This window comes from Salvia hispanica, chromosome 6, assembly GCF_023119035.1.
Source record: "Salvia hispanica cultivar TCC Black 2014 chromosome 6, UniMelb_Shisp_WGS_1.0, whole genome shotgun sequence".
Taxonomy (NCBI): domain Eukaryota; kingdom Viridiplantae; phylum Streptophyta; class Magnoliopsida; order Lamiales; family Lamiaceae; genus Salvia; species Salvia hispanica.
In genome coordinates, this window is record NC_062970.1 from 14,758,098 (window position 1) to 14,765,721 (window position 7,624).

Genomic DNA, 7,624 nt, shown 5'->3' on the forward strand with positions numbered 1-7,624 from the left:
TCTGTACAAGAGCATTATCGAGCGATGAGTAACGCGGGTAGTAGCGGTGGTGGTGGTGGTGGTAGTGGTTGGGATGCTGAGGAGTACGAACGGAGGATGAACGAGGCTATGAATGGGATATACCTCGGTGGCCGGTCTTTGTGAAGACGATCCGACAAACAAGCGATGAAAGGAAGGCCTACTTTGCGCAACGACGGAGTCGGCGCGCAAGGACGTGGAGCGCGCATTTGGTGTGCTCCAGTCTCGATGGGCGGCAATTAAGGGTCCCACGCGTTTGTGGGATGTCGGATGCGTTTCCGAAATAATGTACGCCTGCATTATCCCTGCACAACATGATTGTCGAAGACGAAGGCGTACAAGCGACTAGTTGGGTCGGTGGACGATGAAGCCGGTCCAAGCCACGGGACGGCCACCCCTAGTGTACGCCATGGGGTACCTCTCGATGAAGCCGGCCGCCTCAAGGAATTTGCCAACATGCGCCAAGTTGAAGCTCATATTCAACTCCAAAAGGATATAATTGAAGAGTTGTGGGCACGGAGGACTCGGCGATAGTTTTTTTCTTTATTATTTTTGTAATTTTTTTTTTAATCTATGTAACTTTTTTTAAATGCATTTAATGAATTTTCCCGTATATGTGTCGTTAATTTAATTCCGTATTTTAATTCCGTAAATGTAGTGTATTTTGAATTATTTTTATTGCGGCTGGCCTATGGCTGGCCTAAATCTGATGTGGCAGGTGATTTTTTGAGTGTTGCTGACGTGGCAGGGGAGAGAATGGCTGGCCTATGGCTGGCCTATTAACCATTGCGGATGCTCTAACACCTCTCCCCACTCCATTGCTATCTATCTCCTCCGTTATGTCATTATTCTCTTATTTTTCTTTGTAGCCACAACTCCTTCATTGAGTCATTCATCCGACTATCTTTCTCTAATTAATTTGCACTATACATTATTTTCAATACAAATTATTTTAAAATTGAAATACAAAGAACATTATATATAGTGAAATTACTTCAATAAAAGTATTTAGAATTTAAATTCCTGAAAATTACTCGTATATGAAGTTAATCAATTACGATTACCCACAATTTTTTGCACTAAGAAATTGAGCACTTACACTATTAATGACTTTCATTTAGTATTTTTCTCTTTTTATTTTATTTTATTAGTTATATATTTTAATTAAATTTATTTATAAATAAACAAAAATATTAATTAATTAAAATTATATAATTAAAAAAACAGATCTTACTACTTAAATGGGATCAAAACATATTCAGAAATTTTCTATTAGAATGTTTTTTAAAGAGAATACTATTCTATTCGTTTTATTATAAGTGATTAATATTCATTTTTCATTTTTTCCAATAAGTGACCACTTTCAATTTCTTGAAACAAACAACTCATTTATTCTTTTTCTGAATTTATCCCCTCTCTATTTAGCCAATAATTATGTTTTTTTTAAAATCTTGTTGCCATAAGAGATTCAACACTTATATATTTGACAGAGTGAGTATTTATTTTTGTAGTGACTCGAACCTTCAACGTTGTGGTGAAGGTAAGACTTCATAATACTCCATTCGTTCCATATTAGTATAGTCATTTTGCCATTTTAGTATGTTTCATAGTAGTGAAATCATTTTTTTAAAGTAAAACTCAATACATTTTTTCTTACTTACTTTTCCCTCTCTCTTACTTTTTTATTTCTCTACTTTTACTTTCTCATATTTTATTATCTTTTTATTTATGAAATTATACACATTTCTTTTAATTTTTGTGACGAAAAGAAATGTATCCACAGCTATAGATCTGACAATTAAGTTGTATTATTATTATTATGAAAAGGTGCAAGGCACAAAGCAATGGATGAAAAATGTAGGAGTAGAGTGGTGTAAAATAGATGTTGTCAGCGTACAGCTTGGCAAAATCTGGATTCCTTAATAAATAATTACTGAATCACTGCAAAAATCCAGATACCCTGTTCCATTCATAACTGTATTTCGATTCATCCCCCTCTTTCCCTCTGTACTATCTTCTCTTTTTATCAATTAAATCGCATTAATTTGAGGCTTAATCTGGCATTGTAATTCATCCCATCCCATATGTTTTGGTTGAGTTTTCAATAATTATTAAATACGCAAAGGAGAACTTTACACTCTATATATTGACAAATTTTGATGGCTTGAGAGTTTGGGGACGATATTTTTCATGCTTTTAGAATCCTGTTGTAATTGTAAATCGGGCAAATACGACAATTTAAAATGTATTATACCCAGAATCATGTAACATGAGGGTAAAGAATCTAGAGAAAGGGACTGTGGAATTGTGGATCAAAATCTCTTATGCCTATCAGTGACACATTTGTATATTACTCCAAAATTTACACACCCAAGATTTCAGAACAACAAGGAAAATACAGACATTATTTTATATCTTCTCAAAAAATCTTAGAATTTTTAGCCTAGGAAAAAATTTAGTCAACGTCTCAATGTCAAGTTTCTAGTTGTCGGAAAATGTAAGACATGTCCATTTCATACTTACTCCGTCCCACAAAGTTTGTCTTAATTTGACCCGGTGCAGATTTTAAGAAATTGTTTAACTTTGTATTAAATGAAAGTGTGTAATGGAACAAGGGTGCACATTGAGGAGATTGGGGATGTATTTAATGTCTATTTTTGAAAATATTCCAACCCGAACAAACTTTGTGCGACGGATGAAAATGATAAAATGAGACAAACTTTGCAGGAACAAACAGAGGGAGTATAACTACATAAATTACAAAATGATAGTATTCATTGTCTCTTATCGAAAGTGTTCAATTTTTCATTTTGGATTGTTCCATCACAAGTGATTGATTTTCTTTTTTAACAAAAAAACACTTCTTTCTCTCAAACATCTTTATTCTCTCTCGTAACCAATAAATAGTATTAGTTTCTTAAATCTCGTGAAGAAAAGAAGTTGATCATTTGCAGCGTGACGTACGAAGCACGAAGCACTATACTTGAAAATTAAAAATCATATTCAAAACAAAGTTTCCCATTCACTACTAATGTGAATTAAAAACAAGAAAGAGTGGCGAAGCGACTATTGATAGCGCTTTAAGCTTTAAATCCTAAATTCCTAGTCCATGGACATAAATAAGTCAGACCTATACAATTTAGCTATGAATTAACTATGGTCCCCAACCATGATTTTAACGGAGTAATTAAACAATTAAATAATTAAAAAAAAACATTACACAGTAACACAGATGAGATTTAAGAGAATTGAAAAGAGATAAATGCAAAGAGTTAGAATTTATAGCTGGGATTTGATTTATTTTAAAATAATATATTGTTTATTAAATTTAAAGATGAAATTTAAAAAGATAAAAAAAATTAATCAATATTAATAGTAATAGTCAGTTGGATGTGGCTCCGCTATTTATTTCTTTTAATTTTAATTCTCTTTTTTACTTAACTTACTAAAACGACGTGGCTCAACTAAATTTGCCACGTTGTGCTGTCTAGACCACTTCCGATTATTCTTCCGTTCCTAATAATTTATCATCATTTGACCTAATAGAGTTTTAAAAAATATATTACTTAAATAGAAAGTGAATTAAAAAAATTAATGGCATTTGAGTCTTACTTTTATATATCGATTTTATAATAAAATATGAGTGAAAATGAGTTAGTGCAGTGTGATGTACACTACCAAAAATAATAAAAATAAGAAATAATAAATTTTTAAGAACGGATCAAAATTAAAATAAAATAAGTGACAAATTTTCAAAAATAAAGACATATATTTTACAAAATAAAAAATGTGACAAATTTTGGAACAAGAAGGGAGTAAAAGTCAAATAATTTACAGCTTTTCTAACTTTTGATGCTGAAATTTTTATAAACTTGAGATTAATGGAGGAGTAAAAGTCAAATAATTTACAGCAAATGAGGGTACACTGTCATTCTATTCTGTCGTGAGGGAAAATTGTGAACACGTATCTTTATTCTTTTCTGCCAATGCACATTCTCTCTCTAACTCTTTCTCTCTCTGCTGACGTTTTGCCCCAATATTTACTCGTTCATTGAAATGTGTGATTTTCTGGAAACCCAAATTGTCAATATAAGTGATGACTTTTAAGACATTGGGGATTGTAATATAATTCCACCCACCAATCTTAACCTAATCATTATATTAATCAGAGTTAGGCAATTAAAAGTCACTTTTAACATCATTAATTACCACCCAGCTACGCCTCCCTATACTTGTCTTAGTCTTAGAGTTAGGTCTCACTCTACTTTCACTGCTGCCTTTTGTTTCCTTTTTCTACGTGTTTCAAGATAAGATGCAATATTGTTTGTAATTTTATGACAACTACTACTACTAATGATTCAATTTACATATGCTAGTACTCCACTCCATTTGTCCAACGATACAATTATCCCTCCGTCCCACAAAAAATATCACACTTTCCTTTTTAGTTTGTTCTATAAAAAATGTCACATTTTCCTTTTTGAAAAAAGTTCTTTCACATAAATATAAAAATTATATTTTCTCTCTCTATTTAATATCCAAAATAAAACCTCATAAAATCTCGTGTCGTCTCACAAGTGTGACATCTTTTGTGGGACGAAGGGACTACAATATTTGATCGCACACAAAAGTGAATTGGAATGGCAAGTGAAAGATGAATTTTATTTCTATATATATTAATTTTATAATTAAATATTAATTTGATAAAATTAATAGAATAAGAGGATTTATTTTAAAAAATAGTATAAAAGCAAGTGAGAAGTTTATTAATGGACAGAAAATAGTAAAATGAAAATTTATTAGTGAACGGAGGGAGTATAATCTCTTGTCTGTTCTTTAAAATTAAGAGATAATGCCATTATTTTAAATATCAACGGGGCCAATTCAACCACTACAATTGAAAACTATTGTACTATTCAACCCAGTCCTATTTAATTGAATCAAAATTTTTAAAATTAAAATAGTACTAATATCTACAATGCCTTTAACAATTTGAGTTACATTAACCTTCATGTCGAAAACAAAAGTGGAATACATTATTATTGAATACTTATAATACTTTGAGTTTATAATTTTTAATTTTATTTATTTGAGCTTTTGAAACTAATCTGATACATTCACAGATTCTTGTCCAATTTTTATACACTACATACGTTACATATTGAAAGTTTTCTCTCTCCATATTAATTATTACTATATTCATTCCACAAGATAAGTGAGATATTTATTCATTTTTAATTAAAAGACTTAATTTTTTCATGTTTATTCTCTCTTATAGTATTTCCTAATTTTTTTTTACTTCTTCTTTACTTTTTTCTCATTTAACTCATAAAACATATTTTTATTGATACGTTCCAAAATTTAAATGTATCACTAAAACTAGAAAAACAAGTACTCCGTATTTTTACTCATTAGCACGACACACACGTATTTTGTCCATTTTGCACCAAAATGAAATGTACTCCACCAAAACTAGGGAAAAAATATTTTTTTATTAGAGCATCCACAATGGATGTCCGATCTCACGCCCTATCGCACGAGATCGGGCTCGGGCATGATTGTGCATCCATTGCAGGTGTCGGTCACGCCCGAGGACGACCGAGAGTTCGGTCGTGAGATCGGTCGCCCATTGCAGGGTCGCGCCCGAGCCCAAGCCCGTTGTTTTCAGTTTTTTTTTTTAAATTTATAAATTATTTAACCCTAATTTAAACCACTATAAATACTCCATTTTCTTCACTTTTCATACACCAAACCTTTCACTTTCTCTTATATATTCTCCCAATATCCACACTTTCAACAATGGATCCGAGTCGATACCCAAACCCCCATAATGTCGACGACGATATGCCCATGTTTGGAGGAGGCGGCGGCGCCTGGTGGCCCGGCCACGAAGACTACCTGGTTGAGACGCCCGGATCTGTAGGATCCACTTTCGTCTCCAACTCTGAGTTCGATCCGTTCTTCGGCACCGAGGAGTATCGGGTTGAGGAGATGGAGCCTAGTTGTGGGCAACCTCCTACCCCTGTGCGGCCGTCGCCGAAGAAAGGGAAGAGGAAGATGGCGCGGAAAGAAAAGGCGCCATCGGTCCCAGTCCCCCACTCCCACCCGACGAGCTGAACGAGGAGTACGCAACATGGCGTACTGACTACTAGTTGGATGAGTACTTAAAGGTGGCTCAATGTTGGGTCGATGTATCGGAGGATTCGATATCCTCCAACAACCAGACTTCGGCCAGGATGTGGGATCGCATTGAGGAACGCTACAACGAGGTGAAACCGAAGTGGGCGTTCAAGCGGACCAAGGTTCAGCTGCGCAAGTGTTGGGATCGGATCAAGCTCCACGTCAACAACTTCTGCTATATCTACAACAGGAACAGGGACGGAAGGGCTAGCGGTGAGAGCATGGAGGATGTCCTCAACAAGTCGTTGTCCGAGTACCAACGACAGTTCGGGCAGTTCAAGCTGTACAATGTTTGGCTGATCTTGAAGGACAAGTCGAAGTTCAACGGAGGGATACCGGTTGGATCCTCGGCTACGAAGCGGACGAAGACCACCGCCACTGGCGGTTACACGAGCAGCGGCCCATCTCCTATGGATCTGAACGCTGAGCCGGAAGGGAGTTCCGGCACGCCTACGTCTACTTTTAGATGTCCCATTGGTACCAAGGCTGCCAAAGCCCAGGCTAAAAGGAAGGCGAAGGCAGGCGCGTCTGGATCGGCGGCCCCCCCGCAGGCTGCGCCTCCTCCATCTGCTCAGCTCATGGATAGGGCGATCGAGGAGTTCGGAGGTTATCGCGAGGTGGTTGAGTGTAGGTTTATACTTGACGTCCAAAACAACCTTCGTCAAGAAATCGATCCGGAAGCCCGACAGAGGACTAAGAATATGATCAAGAATTTGGCCCAGAGGTTGAATTTAGATGACTAGTTTGGTTTTTTCTTTTTTTAGTATTTTAGTTTTAATGTAGTTTTTTTTTAGCTAAGTATGATGTAGTTCCACTTTTAAATTAAGTAATGTAGTTTTTTTTTTGGCATTTGTGGTGTTTAAAATAATATATTTTGATATTTTATAATAATTAAAAAAAATTAAAAAATAATAATGTAAAATTGAAATAAAAAGTGGATAAGAGATAGGGCATGCACTAAGGCTCCACCATTATAGAAAGATAGGGCATGCTGACATGACAACCTCTAGGACTCTTACTAGGACTTCCACTAGGGTATCCATTGTGGATTTGCTCTCAGTGATTAGCACAAATACCCGTATTTTGTCCATTACTCCATTTTATGGTGAATAGCATCATTGGCGGTATGCCTGTGTATAGCGTCGACCACTCAAGTGTGTGTCTAAATATTTTGATGTGAATCCGGGTATTCACAATCATAGGATGCAACTACATCGAGGGCCATGGGTTGATTGGGGTCCGAAAAGAAGGTGGAGATATGGCAAGGAGCCAAGCCGGATTCGAAGGTTGCACCCTACTTTCACTAATCTTGTGGCTTCTTGGACTAGTTTTCACTTGCCTAGTTGTGTATCTTGTTTGTGCTATTTGTGCAACCCTTGGGATTACATCATCGAGAGCAAGTGAGGGAGAGTATCTAGCCACTAAA